The sequence below is a fragment of the Dermacentor silvarum genome, chromosome 10 (assembly GCF_013339745.2).
Source record: "Dermacentor silvarum isolate Dsil-2018 chromosome 10, BIME_Dsil_1.4, whole genome shotgun sequence".
NCBI lineage: Eukaryota > Metazoa > Arthropoda > Arachnida > Ixodida > Ixodidae > Dermacentor > Dermacentor silvarum.
Window position 1 is genome coordinate 24,517,168 of NC_051163.1, and position 15,230 is coordinate 24,532,397.

Genomic DNA, 15,230 nt, shown 5'->3' on the forward strand with positions numbered 1-15,230 from the left:
TTCGCTGAGCTGATACCTTCTGCATTTCAAGGTCAATCTGGATTGAAGATTGGCGCGTGAAGGAAAAAAGTGAGTGTAAGAGGGATAATTATTAAACTTTTTATTCAAGAAAATTGCACTTTTGCAATTCAAGTTAAACAAGACCATGAGAACAAATATAAAAACATGAGCAAATCTAATAGCGAGTCATGTGACCACTTACAGCAACGACTGCAGCTATTCTGGACGGTAACGAGTCGTAAAGTGATCGAACATATTCCCGATCGGCTTTCAGCCTTTCCCACTCGTTGCTGACTTGCGCCCACAACTGGTCCGAAGTCGCGGAATAAAGGGGCTTCCTTGCCAAAGAAGCTTTCAGACGGCCCCACACGTTTTCTATCACATTCAGGTCCGCTCCTTTCGGAGGCCATTCCAGTAGCTGCATGTGCTGCTCCGCCTGGAACTCCTTGGCAGCCCGCGCCGTGTGTATCGGTGACCGGTCCTGTTGGAACAGGTAATCACCGTCTGGGAATAAACTGCTCGCATATGGCAACAGCACATTGTTCAAAATGTTGCAGTATTGTTCCGACGATAAGTGTCCACGTATACGTTGCAGGGGCCCTAAACCATATCTTGAAACAGCACCCCACACGTTCACACTCGATCTCCCACTGGCAGAAACACCTTGCACGTTGTCCGGGTCGTTCCTGCGTGGCATTGTGACGTTAACTAAAACAATTGCTTTTCAAAGCAGGAAGTTTGCCTCACCGTGTGCCTGGTAGTCTCCAAACACGCAATCTTTGGTCTTGTCGCGTCGAAAACGTCGACTCATCCGAAAAGATGACGCGACCCCACTCTTCTGATGTCCATGCTTCGTGCAGCTCAGCGAACTGCCGTCGTGCGTCCTTGTTTGCCGCCGTTAGTAGTGGCTTCTGCGCTGCGACGCGACTGCGAAGGCCCGCAGTACGCAGGCGACGTCGAACAGTGGTGTCCGAAACGTCCAAATCCAAGTCCTCGCGTATTGCTGGGGCTGGCAAGAAAGGGTTACGAACAGCAGCTGCAACTATGAGGGCGTCTTCATCGTCTGTGGTATCTTTAGGGCGGGGCGCGCGGGGTGCATCCTGAATGCGACCTTCATACTTGTAGGCTTGAATTATCCTGTTCACAGTCTTCAGGGGCCTATTAACTAAAGCGCCAATATACCGCTGGGAATAACCTTTCAGGGAAAGATCGACAATTGAGCGCCGTTCATCATCGGGAACCCTAGCCATAATACGATCTGGCGACAGAATGAGCGGCTGCGAAAGATGTTTGGTTGTTTTATATACGGCGTTGCATGCACAACAACTTTGAAGGGAACGAATAGACACGCCCCCATAGATATACAAGTTTTTTTGTCTTGTTCTGTTCAAGCACAGATGTTTAAAGAAATCTTAAAATGCAGGATGCATGGGCTTAGAAAACAAAAATGCGGCTAGCAGACGACGAACAAGTGCATTCATGACGTCATGCGCGCGGTGGAACAATTATGTCGCGGAAGGCGTGATGCGCATGCGCAATGTTTCCAGTGATGACCGTAACGGGGCGCTGACAGTGCCGTCGGCCACGCGCTCGCGTGTTCACCCTAACAGTGCTCACCGCTGTACGTCGACGTCGAACACATGACGTGGGATGCCATCCTTCCTTACGTGACCTTCGCATATATACAACACGGCCGTGCAAGAAACGACGCACATGGCGCCGTTCAACCTGGTCTACGGAAGGAACCCGGCGACAACGCTTGACGCCATGCTACCGGACGTCACCGAATAAGACAATCTCGACGTTGCCACCTATTTGCAGCGCGCCGAAGGTCGACAGTTCGCCCGCCTGCGCATCAAGAACCAGCAGAGAACCGATAGCCAACACTTTATACAATCTTCGACGACGCTACGCCGAGTACCAGCCCGGCGAAAGTGTTTGTGTCTGGACTCCGATACGCCGACGAGGGCTTGGAGGCAAACTGTTGCAACGGTATTTCGGACCCTATATGATCATCCGACCTATGGGTGCACTGGACTATGAGGTTGTGCCAGACGGCATTTCTCAATCACAGCGCCGCCGCGCACGACCTGAAGTCATCCACGTGGTGCGTCTTAAGCCTTTCTACGCCCGCTGATGAACTTAAGGACTTTGTTGCTTTGTTGTTGTTTTTTTTTTTGTTCTTTATTACGCGTGGTTTTGTTTTCGCTTTCGTGTTTGTTTGTAGCGTCGCGAAGATGTTTTTTCAAAGGAAGGTATTGACACGTACGCGTATACTTGTTTATCTTTCACCGGTGACCGCTTTTCACCGGCTAACAAATGTTAAACGTTATTGCTCGGCGCAGGACGCGCCTGCATGTATCGGAAGTTTCTCGAACGTTAACGATGCTTCTATCCGTTGTCTGGTGTCACCGACGCTTATGTCATCTGATTGTATGAGCGACCCGAATTCTCTAGTATATTTTCTGGAAGGCACGCGCGCGCACCAGGGATTACTCTGGAACCTTGAATCATGCTCATGTACAAAAGCCGACGCGTTTCGCCGCTGATCAGATTTCGACGATCGCCGACTGTGTCCGCCATTATCGCTCTGCTTCGAGTGCAACAAGCTTTTGTGGGCACAAGTTCGCCCAATAAAAAGTGCGTTTCGTCAATCACAGTTTTGCGACTGTGTTCTTCACCGCGTCACTACTACGTGACAATATATGTACCGTATAGACCAGGAACAAGGCCCGCGATAAAGAAGCCGACGACTATAGGGGTGGTGTTGCAACTCCCCCGCGCCGTCTCCAGAGCATTGTTCTCCCACCGGGGCGCATCGTTTCCGCCTCCGCCGCCAACTAAACACGATCGCTCTCAGTATACAGCGCTATCACGCCCACTGAAAGCCGAGGGAAAAAATATCAGCGGTGCGTGGCCAGTATAAAGAAAAGAAATAGAACGTGGAGAAGGACGGTCATTTACACCGGCTGCCGCTGGGCGTATACCGGCCTTTTTTTATATATATATATATATATATATAGAAGTAACTGGATTTTTCAATGGGCCAAGCGTATTTAGGAAAATCAGAAGCACAACTGATATATATATATATATATATATATATATATATATATATATATATATATATATATATATATATATATATATATATATATATATATATATCAGCGATGCCGGTAAAACTGCGGGGGCGGTGAGCGTGAATGCCTCAGCTTCTGCGGCCAGTCTAGCTTATATAGTTCGAAATGGTTGCTATAGCCGGGCTTGTTGGTACGAACACATACTTCAGCAAACAGCGCAAAATACAGTACACAGAAAAGGAGCGCACGACACAGGCGCCTGTGTCGTGTGCTTCTTTTCTGTGTACCGTTTTTGCGCTGTTTGCTGAAGTAAAGTTATTATATGCTCCTGTTTATATTGTACTGTCAGCTATATGTACTGAATATGCGTGCGCAACGCGATTGCGGTATTCATATATATACACTGTAAAGAAAAAAAGTTTACACCCTTAAAATGAGAAAGAGGTGTAAATTGGTCTGTAGCTCACGCCCTTTACTTCCCCAAGGGGCAGTGGCGTAGCCAGGGGGGGGGGGGGGGGGGTTCAACCCCCCCCCCCCCCCCCCCCAGTTACCCGCCCTTTGTTTTCGTCGCTTCGCGCTGACTTAATTCATGCAACCGGTGCTACTATCACAATTTCATTCCTGGGCGCTTCCGTTTGGTTGGTAATTTACAGCGAATCATGTCTGCATATGGAAAAAACTGTCACGGTGTTTGTCAAGGCTTTGACACTCTGTGAAGTTTTGGGCGAGAATGTGGCGGCCGCATTCTGAAGCAACAAATGTGCAACAAATGAAGCAACAAATGCGGCAGCCGCATTTTAGATGATGGCGAAAACGCTCGAGGCCCGTTTACTTAGATTTAGGTGCTCGTTAAAGACCCCAGGTGGTCGAAATCTCCGGTATACATTTCCGCCGCTTCCCTTCAGGTGCCGGTTAGGCCGCGCTCGCGCAGGATCTTAGGCTACGTTCACACTTGGTCTCGAAGCTGTAGGAAGCGGCAAAATCTTGCAAAAATCCGCCCGCCTAGGCGGCAAAACAGGCAGAAAAACAGGCTGCGAGCCAAATCAGTCTCGGGCCGATTTTTTCGCCATGGCGAAGCGGAAACGCGGCGGAAAGTCGTTCTGCTTCACTGCAAGCTACACTAGCATGTAAACAACCGGTCGTAAAATTGAACATGGCACCAGAAGTGTAGGCTGTAATGCTGATCGACGCGATCAAGAACCAGCCCTTGCTCTACGACAAGAGTGGCACTAAAACGTACTGTCAGCAATACTCGCGATAGTATTCAACGTCGCGCGACCGGAGGTGCGGCAACGAAGCCTTGGCGTGACCCAACTTCTCGCGCTTTTGCAAAGCCAGACGAACCCACCACCGCCGTTTCCGAGGTGTCCGCGTCTTCCGTTTATTCATTGTCCATTTCTAGAAAACAAGTAGGTAGAAGTATAAAAGCCATTTCTTCTTCCACTTCCACTGCAGACAATAGTTAGGCAGAATATTCCTCGTTGGCGCTCCATAATTCTCCTCGCACGTGTACTGTATGTTGCAGAAGTCGCGGGGTGCTTTTCTCGTCGCGACGATAGATTGGGAGCGTAGGTCTCACGTAGGATGCGCAGGCTTTGGCGAGCCCCAACACAAGGGCCAGCCCGGGTTTTAGCTGTGGTGTTCCCGTTGCCCCTTTGGTGTCCTGGAGGCGCCGACAATACGAAATGATGAAATGTTATTACAACTTGTAAATAAAAGCTATTAAAGAAATATTCTCACGCCTAGGCACCAACCTATGACTCAGCGCTACGGCGCCCGTGTGCGGAGAATTACGGAACGCCAACGAGGAATTTACCGAAGGTCGCAGATGACACGCGAAGTTGCGTAAAATGATCACTTTTGATGACGGTGCGTGGGTCAAAGAATGAACATACCGCTCGACATAATGCGATAATGAGCGCCACCACGCCGACAAACGTACGCAGACGAGATGGATCTGGACGAAAACGGCAGCGGCGGCCGCGGCGGTAGCAAAACAAATGTTAACAACTTGGACAGGCACGGAAAAAATTTTCCGGCCGCTTTGCCGCTTCCCAAGTGTGAACATAGGCTTAGTCTGCGCGAGAAACGTCTCTTGTTTGCGATTGCGCGCCTACGGAAGGCTGGTAATTGTTGTTGTGTTGTTGAATCACAAACCAGCAATTACGGAAGGCTGGTAGTTGCTGTTTCAGTTGTGGAATCCCAAACCAGCAATGTACACACGTAGGGGTTGATGACAGCAGTGAAATTCCACCGACTCGCAATAGAATGCACGAAACAGACAGCCGACAAGCATGAATTACTGCTGTGCGCAGTACAGCGTAAGTAAACTCTTGTTGCAGGCGCTGACAGTTCTAGTCGGAGTTCACGCGTCCTGAGAAATTGATTATGTGCACTATGTACTGAACAATACCGGAGTTCATTCCTGCATCACTAGTACACCAATCAGTCGAGATTCTGTGAGGTACAAAGCCGCTTCCTGTTTGCACCGGCGAAAGTGAAGCAGAAATGAGTGGCACGCACTACTTAAAATGCGTACACATGCCATATTTAGGCTGTGCGGTGAAATATTATGTACAATTCTGAATCTGTTGACGTAAAGGCAAATGACGGCTGCACGCTCGCACACAGCGGAAGACACAGCGGCCCATGCACTTGCCGCAGGAAATGCAACCCTCTCGTATGAGGGAGCAGGGCCACGAAAGCTCTGAAAAAAAAAAAAAAAAAAAACCTTACGTGTTTTTGCACGTAGCGCAAAGACGCAGCGAACAAGCTATTGCTATGGGAGTAGGTATAGCCTGGTCACACGTGCATTTTCACGCGTATAGCCATCCTTGACTTGTGAAATGCACTTCGCCCCGACGAGGACGACGCCATCTACGCTTAACGAAATTAACAATTAATGATGTCTTCTCCGATCGCACGGGTCGTCTCAATGATGCTTTTCGAAGACTGGTCCTTCAGTGGCACGATGAGAGACCGTTGCTCCAAACGCCCACTGTACCTGTCGTACTTACTGTATTTACTGGCTTACTTTACTTTTTACTTATTTCCTCACAAGCACACGCACACGCGAGGGGGGGGGGGGGGGGGGGGGGGGGGTGTCCCATGTTTTGATATGCATGTTAGAGTGTGCTTAACTACCGACATTTAGTATCGATCATTTTTTGATATGCATGTTTAGAGTGTGCTTAAACTACCGACATTTATTATCGATCACGTGACCTAGAGGAAAGTAGAGTTACTGTATATGCTACCTAAGGTAGCTCCCGTAGGGAGCATATACAGTAACTCTCGAAGAAAGCAGAAGCTTGCCCCCCCCCCCCCCCCCCCCCCCCCCCCCCCCGCCCCCGAAAAAATTTCTGGCTACGCCCCTGCCAAGGGGTATAAGGCTGTGAGTTATGAACAGATATACACCCTTATTCAATTCTAAGGGTGTAAATTATTTAACGGCGTATCAGGCCCCGCCCAGAATTTAGAATTAATATGAAACTCGGGGGTCTTACGTGCCAAAACCCCCGAGCTGATTATGAGGCACGCCGCAGTCGCTGACTGTGCATGGATTAATTTTGACCACCTGGGTTTCTTTAACCTGCACCTAAATCTATGTGTACGAGTGCTTAATTTTGCCTCCGCCGAAATGCGTCCGCCGGGGACAGGTACAACCTAGAATTATATCAATAATTTACTAATATAAATAATGAATAAGCTCCCGCAAACAATGAAATCAGTTCCCGTGAACTGTAGAATAATGCACCCTCATCTGTCCACTTTAGACGATACATCAGAGTATATATAATTGTGATATCCGTACGCGGGGTTGCAGTAGGTGTAAACATCACGCTTAAATACTTGTGTCTTTTCTACGAACACTTGTAAATAATATATACAGGGCCCTAAGTCAAGGTTCTGCTTCCTACCGGCGGTATAATTCAATTCATACCTCTCTTGAGCGCATCATATCCCGTTCAAATGGGTTCATCTTTCAGCCAATGAAAGCATTTCTATGCTTCACATAGGTTTGAAGAGGAAAATCGGAGTTCGCCCAGAGCTTATAGGAAGCTTCTTAACATACATGGCTGTGAGAACGCCTATGGTAACCGACGATCAAGTGTGTGTCTGCGTGTGCGGAAAGGGAGGGAGGGAGGGGGGGGGGGGGGGGGGGGCTTTTTAGCATTTTAATTGAATGAAAAACTGTAGTCGTCAGTTGCATTCCTCGCGCTTGTGTGTGCAGAACCTCTGCGCATTGCCTCATCTTCTCTCCTCATCACGTGTACCTTTTCCCTTCTTTCCCTCGGTGCATTGTAGGTAACCAGAAATTCATCAGGTTAACCTCTTCGCCTTTTCGCTCGTATTTCGCCTCTCTGTGTTTAGCGAAGTTAACAAAAAGAGAAACGCAAGACGAGTGTTTTACCTTCACCTTGTGTCGTGTCTGTCGCGCTATGGGGTGGCATTTCTCGACGTCGTTTGCGCGCTGCCTGTCCTGCTCAAGACCTGACAGCGGGCGACGTGCATTCTGTTCTGTTTCAATAACTCGGTAAAAACAATTTGCGCTGTAACGTAAGTCAGCTTTCGCTCAGTCTTCTCTTCCAAAGCTGCTCAGCCAAAAGAGCCGGATTTCCCCGAGGTTGCGCAACGGGACGCCGCTCACGTTGCGTCGTTCCCACGTCGGTCTGAAACGAGGTCATGAGAGCGCGTCGCTTTCTCTCCCTCATTTCGATCTCATTTACCGCTTAAAACGATATCCGAGTGGTTATTCCTCGTCCGGGGGTGTAGCTCAGATGGTAGAGCGCTCGCTTAGCATGCGAGAGGTACTGGGATCGATACCCAGCACCTCCACTGAGACACCGTTTTTTTTTTTTTTTCTGCATAATGAAAGTGCACGTTTTCTTTACAATGTTTTTATACAGTGATAACAGGAAAGTTTGCGACAAAAATGCCCGGACCTGGACCACCTGAGTTGTTCCGGAATGAATGTATTAGGACTAAAGGCCAGTATTCTTTTTTTCCGTTCACATGAAACTGTTCAAAGGAAGACGACACTGACGCGACAAGGATGATCATCCGCTGACTGTCCTGGGTGCTGCTCAGATGTCAAGGCGCTCGCGTAGCATGCGAGAGGTGCTGGGTTCGATACCCAGCACCTCCGCTCTTTTTTTTTTTTCTGCACGACGGCAGCAGTATTTCTTCCTTTTGTTCTTGTGTGTGTGTATAACGGTTTGGTACCGTTACTCAGTGGACTGTTTCCTCGCTGACAAGTTGAAATATGTATGTCCCAGCTTAGGCAGGTGCATGAAGATTTACAGCTGCAACTCTTTGCAAACAACATTGTCACCTACTTCATTACGCTCTTCGATACACGGTGCTACAGGAAAGTCGGAGGTCTGTGTGCAAACATGAAGAACAGATGAACGCCAGACTACTTCCGCGGTCGAAAATATTTCGCCGCGCCAACTGTACTTACGTATGTATTTTATCTCTGCTGACAGGTTGATGTATAGGTTTTCCCGAGTATTCAGTCGTGCACTAACTGTGTACACGGATTGGCACGGCTTCCTGGATTTGTTTTTGTCCCTTGAGAAACTGAATGCTCAACAAGGTATTCGTTACGTCGTTGGCCGAAAAAGAAAAATAAAGAGAAAAATAAAACTAGTTAGCAGCACATTTCGTCACATCACGCGGCGTATGTGTTCAGGTCTTGTATCCGGACACAAGAGAACTTCAAGTTCCTAGAAGTCAGAGACCTCAGCCGGGTACTTATGTTCCCGCTCACCTCCTACCGAGTTTATTTTCAAATACAGCAACAATGTAATTCAGTGGAGTAACGTGTCCTAGGACAAGGACAATTCGCAAAATTGTTATTAAAGGTGTGAAATTGAACAGTAATCAAGTAGAAGACTATGAAAGATGGATTGTGGACAACGCATTTTATAAGTCACTGTTGCAGTATCTTCATGAAACGGACCTGCATGCTTACATTTAACTCAATTATGACGTTATGACGTTATGCCGTGTGGCAACCCAAGCGGGGAAAGAAATTTAAAAATCAATAAATAAAACTACACATTTTATTTAAACAAGACAGATGGTTCACAGGATAGATACTGGCTTGAACTGATCAACATTGGGGGAACAAGGAATGATGATGATTATTATTATTGATAATATTTATGGGCAGTTCTTTTGAAACAGGGCGGTGAGAAAATGCCACCTAGCCTGCTTGAGCTAATAAGATATTGCATGCATGCTTATCGATGTAGCATCTTGCCTACTTCTCACCCTATAGCAGCCATGTCAGGTGATGATGATGATGATGATGATGATGATGATGATGATGATGATGATGATGATTAATAGCATCATCTTTGAAACGGGCTGGTGACAAATAGTCACCTGTCTCAGCCTACCTACCGCCATCTGGCGGTACAGAAAGAAAAAACTGATGAAAAACATTCGTGGATAAAAAGCACGCAATATTTTGCCTTTCACCCTCCTTATTATTACTGATGCGGTTATATGTTTAGTACTACTTTTGTTACATTCCCGTGGAGTGGATCACACTTGCAACTCTTTAATGCTGATTCCTGCTTGTGCGATTTTAATGCGTGCCCGATTGCTCTGCGTATTAATACTCCACGCATATTGGCCACTTTCTGTATGCCACTTAAGTCTTTTAATTTGCGATCGATATCCTACTGATTTGAGCTGATTATGAGGCACGCCACAGTCGCGGGATCTGGGTTGTACGAGTGTTTTTTTTTTTTTTTTCACATTTGAGCTACATCGAAATGGAACCGCCGCAGCCGGGTACGAACCCGCGACCTCGAGCTCAGCAGCGCAATGCGACAGCCACTAAGCTACCGCGGCTGGTTACCGCTTAGAATTATGTCAGTAATTTACAAATACAAATTCTGAATAAACTCCCGAAAACAATGCGATTAGTTCCCGTGAACTGCAGAATAATGCACCCTTATTGGTCTACTTTAGACAATACATCGCAGTCTACATGAATGTGATATGTGTACGCGGGGTTACTTTGGTGTAAACATCACGCCTAAATATTTATGTCATTCGCCGAGTTTCTAAGAACCCTTGTAAATGATATTACATGGTCCTAAGTCAGAGTTCTGCATTCTACAGCCGGTACAATTCTATTTACACCTCTCTTAAGCGTATCACATTTCGTTTAAATCGGGTCATCTGTCAGCCAATGAAAGCGTTTCTGTGCTTCACGTGTGTTTCAACTGGAAAACTGCAGTTGGCCCAGAGCTTATAGGCTGCCTTTGAACCTACATGGCTGTGAGAACGCTTACGGTAACCGATGATCAAGTGTGTGTGTGTGTGTGTGTGTGTGTGTGTGTGTGTGTGTGTGTGTGTGTGTGTGTGTGTGTGTGTGTGTGTGTGTGTGTGTGTGTGTGCGTGTGCGTGCGTGCGTGCGTGCGTGGAAATGGGGAGGGTGCATTCTCAGCATCGCGACTGCATGAAAAACTGTAGTCGTCAGTTGCATTCCTCGCGCTTTTGCGTGCAGAGCCTCTTCACATCGCCCCATATCCTCTCCTCATTACTTGTACCCTTTCCCTCGGTGCATTGTAGGCAACCAGACATTTATCAGGTTAACCTCCTTGCCTTTTCTCTCTTCTTTCGCCTCTCTGTGTTTAGCGAAGGTAGCGAAAGAAAGAAACACAAAACGATTGTTTTAACCTTCCCCTTGTGTCGTATCTGTCGCGCTATGGGGTGGCACTTCTCAACGTAATTTTCGCGCCGCTCGTCCTGCTCAAGGCCTGTCAGCGGGCGACGCATTCTGTTCTGTTTCGATACCTCGGTAAACAATTTGAACTGTAACGTTAGTCAGCTTTTGCGCAGTCTACTCTTTCAAAGCTGTTCAGCCAAAAGAGCCGGATTTCCCCGAGGTTGTGCAACGGAATGGCGCTCACGTTCCATCGTTACCACGTCGTTCTGAAATGAGGTCATGAGAGTGCGTCGCTTTCTCTCCCTCATTTCGATCTCATTTACCGCTTAAAACAATATCCTAGTGGTTGTTCCTCGTCCGGGGGTGTAGCTCAGATGGTAGAGCGCTCGCTTAGCATGCGAGAGGTACTGGGATCGATACCCAGCACCTCCACTCTTTTTTTATTATTATTATTATTATGGTACGTTTCACTAATGAAAGCCCATTTGCAATATGGCCTCCTCCTTCCAAGTATAAGTGTGCTTTCTTTTCTTATTTTTTGTAAAGAGGGACAGGAGTGATTTCTGCAAAAAAGGGAGAGAGTTAAAGGAAATAAGAAAGAGAAAAAAAACGGAAAACAAAATGGTTAGTCTTGTGAACTGTATTTATGCCCGAGTGAATCTGCTGTCCTTGGACATTATACACATGTACCTTTTTTTTTATCCTTCATGCGAAACTGTTAAAGGCATACCGAAACACCTTCGATCCCAAGTGGACAGTCTTGAAATAATTCTTCAGTCCTTAAACATTAAGTTTTCTTCAATAGTATTAACAGAAACTTGGCTAACACACACAGACACGGTACCGCACCTTCCTGGTTACAAGTGCGTAAGCCTTAGTAGGGATAAAAAAAGGGGCGGTTGCATAGCAATTTTTATAAAGGAAAGCGTACAGTACGCATGGAACTGCTAAGCGACCTGACTAGATGCGATCAAGATATTGAAAGTCTGTTTGTAAAACTGGCGAACGTCACTGCTGGCGCTGATATACAGACCAACCGCAGGCAAATCGATGGAATTTATCAACTTCATCGACAAAGCTCTTCGCACTTTACAGACTGTAACAAAATCATTTATGCTTCTTGGTGACGTCAATATAGACACCAGATCAGATAGTTCATGTGCAAGAGACTTTCATGACATACTAAATTTCTATGCCTGTTCTAATCTCATATCATTGCCAACCAGGGTCACAGTAGATACTGCCACGTGTCTTGATGTGTGTGTCACCAACATAAATGATACAAATGTTACGGCCGGTGTTCTCAGATATGACATCAGCGATCATTTGCCAGTGTTCTGTTTGGGCTTTCCTTCTGAGAAAAATTATTTTTCCTCAATAAAAAAATTTGTATGGAGCAATAACTGACGAAACCTTGATGACGTTTCATAACTATATAGCAGAAGAGAACTGGGATGATGGGTTCAAGCAGCGCAGCGCCACACTGGCTTACCAGGTGTTTTTGACGAAATTTCAGCATTGCTACGATTTGGCCTTTCCACTCCGAGAAAGTGCCCAGAAAAGCAAACGAATTAGAAAACAATGGGTTACTAGTGAGCTGTATAAAATAAAGAGAAAAACCGGAAAATTTCAACAGTTTCTTAAAACCCGAGACCCATGCGTACTGAATGAATTCAAACAACTGAGAAACAAATTGAACTCGGATCTAAAATACGCAAAGTCCAGTTATTTCCAAACTAAATTCCAGAACGTTCAAAATGACAGCAAAAAGACCTGGGAGCTATTAAACAACATATTAGCAAGAAACTGAGCTGGCTGTGGGGTGAAGAAAATCTGCATTGACAATGCACTTCTAACTGGGAAAGATTTATTAGAAGCAATGAATCGGCACTTCGTCAAAGTAGGTGTTTATTGACGGAATGACACTTCCAGTGACGGCGTACGTATAAATAGCTTGGTGTAGTCAATCATACTTGCCCCTACAACGTCTCATGAAATTTAAAAAAATAATAGGAAATCTAAAAAACCAAGTCGCTTGTGGTGCCGACGGGTTAAAAGTTTTGGCTAATAAGCATGTGGTATGCTTGATAAGCCCCATATTATCGCATATAATAAATCAGAGGCTTATTAGCGGAGATTTCCTAGATGAATGAAAGATCGCAAAAGTTACACCAGTCTACAAAGGCGGTGGTGAGACCAGCATTCATAATTACAGGTCCAGTTCAGTTCTGACAGTGTTTTCAAAGGTATTTGAATACGTCATTGATCACAGGCTAAACGTTTTCTTTGTTTTTTAAGAAGCACCGAGTAATAACAGAAGCTCAATACAGCTTTCAAGCAAACAAATCAGCGGAGATTGCTCTCGTTTACATCAAGGATAAGATAATTTAAAATATAGAAAAGAAAGCTGCTCACTCTTGGCTTATTTCTAGATTTTAGCAAAGCCTTCGACACTGTTCAACATAATATTTTGTTAAGAAAATTAGAAACATATGGCCTTAGAGGGGTGGCGCTAAAACTGATTCAGAGTTAACTAGAGAAACGTTATCAATTCGTATGTGTTAACAATTGGTCCTCCAGCAAACTAGAAGTACAACAGGGCGTTCCCCAGGGCTCTATTCAGGGACCCCTACTCTTTCTTATCTATATAAATTATATTATACCTATACATACATCCCCTCAATTAATAATGTATATGCAGACGATACACATGTTTTTTTTTTCTTTTTTCACCGGAGAAACCATGCAATGTTTAGAGACCTCTGTTAATTACTACTTATTACAGTTATCTACATGGCTTCATAGAAATCGTTTGAGTCTAAATATAAATAAAACAAAGTACGTCATTTTTAAGCCAATTAATAAATCTGACTGCTACCCGGTTAATATCAGTTTTGAAGGACGCTTGCTGGAACAGGATACTGAACAAAAGTTTTTAGGTGTCTGGTTTAGTCACAACCTCTCATGGAATACTCACGTTATTCAACTAAAATCAAGCCTGTCTCACACCATTGGGTGCATTTGCAAAGTACAACATCTAATACTCAAACGTTTAAAACGGGTACTATACTATTCACTGGTTTACTCAAGAATGAGCTATGGAATCTTGACTTGGGGAACAACAACAGCTACTAACTACCACAAACTTAATGCATTACAAAAGCAAATATTGCGCATACTGGAAGATTTCAAAGGCAACAAGCAGTTATTGAGAACACCCGCCGGGGTGGCTCAGTCAGCTAAGGCGTTGCGCTGCTGAGCACGACGAGGTCGTGGGATCGAATCCCGGCCGCGGCGGCCGCATTTCGCTGGAGGCGAAACGCAAAAACGCCCTTTGCTTGCGTTGTAGGGCACGTTAAAGAATCCCAGGTGGTCAAAATTAATCCGGAGCCCTCCACTACGGCGTGAAAGAAGAAGTTATTGAGAACACAGCCGTTATTTAAGAAATATAACATGTTAAAGACTGAACAGGTGTACTACCTTAAGCTATTGCAATGGATCCATAAATACAAGTTACATATCTCCACAGTGCCCAACTCAAGTTCATACAGTTTCCGAAACCCAAAACGAAAAATGCCTAAGTTAGAACCAACTACGGAAGGCAAGCGTCATCTTTTCAAATAACCAATGCTATAAACAGAAAAGATATGCAGGTAGACTTTACTAAAAGTGTACATACATTAAAGAACTACTGTAGGAAGTTTCTTGTGAACAGCGACATTATGTTTTCATTACTGTAAATTACCTCAAAAAGTGCGCTTTGTTCTCGCTCGTCATGCTCCTCGCATCTACTGCAATTTTGATACACGGCTGTGAAATTGTGCTTGGTTCTTGTGTCTTGGTTTTTGTGATGAGTGCCACGGCAATGATTGATGGTGTTGAACGTGCTGAATTGCTGTGCTCTGTATTTGTGTTAAAGACATTATGTTGCGTATGTAAATATTTTGTACCAATTATTTGCTGCGATAACTTCACCTTCCAGCAGTGACTAGTCCCCTTTTAATATTGCGTACTGTCTGAACCTACGATGTCTGTCTGACTGAACTTTGTTATTGTATTTTGTCTGTGTATATTGTGCAAGGGGGCCGGGGCCATTGGCAGGTGCTCCGTCGCCTTTAGCCTCGGCTGCCTCTTAGACTGTGTCTAGGGAAACAATAAAGAAAGAAAGAAAGAAAATTGTTTGTATTGCGTTTCATCGGTTGGTCGTCCGTGGGTGTAGCTCAGTTAGTAGAGAGCTCGCTTAGCATGCGAGAGGTACTAGGATTGACAGCCAGCACCTCCACTGAGACACCGTTTTTTTTCTGTATAAATAAAAGTGCACGTTTTCCTTATAACGTTTTAACGCGATAGCGTTAAGAGCCCCGTGTCACAGAAAATCCGTTGTCAGCAACCGGCGTCGGCGTGCGATGCGGGTGGTGGAGAAAATCATCCCCAACCACCCCGACCGCGCATGCCCT

General features: G+C 45.6%; 1 protein-coding gene and 2 non-coding genes across 3 annotated transcripts in view; all 3 read left to right on the forward strand.

The window, feature by feature from the left end:
- The window catches only part of LOC119431423 (uncharacterized), a 142,179-nt gene that overhangs the window by 69,484 nt on the left and 57,465 nt on the right, over positions 1-15,230 (forward strand). The window lies entirely within an intron of this gene.
- Trnaa-agc (transfer RNA alanine (anticodon AGC)) lies at positions 7,850-7,922 on the forward strand. The gene has a single exon. It is a non-coding gene; the product is annotated as a tRNA-Ala (tRNA).
- Trnaa-agc (transfer RNA alanine (anticodon AGC)) lies at positions 11,133-11,205 on the forward strand. Its single transcript has one exon. It is a non-coding gene; the product is annotated as a tRNA-Ala (tRNA).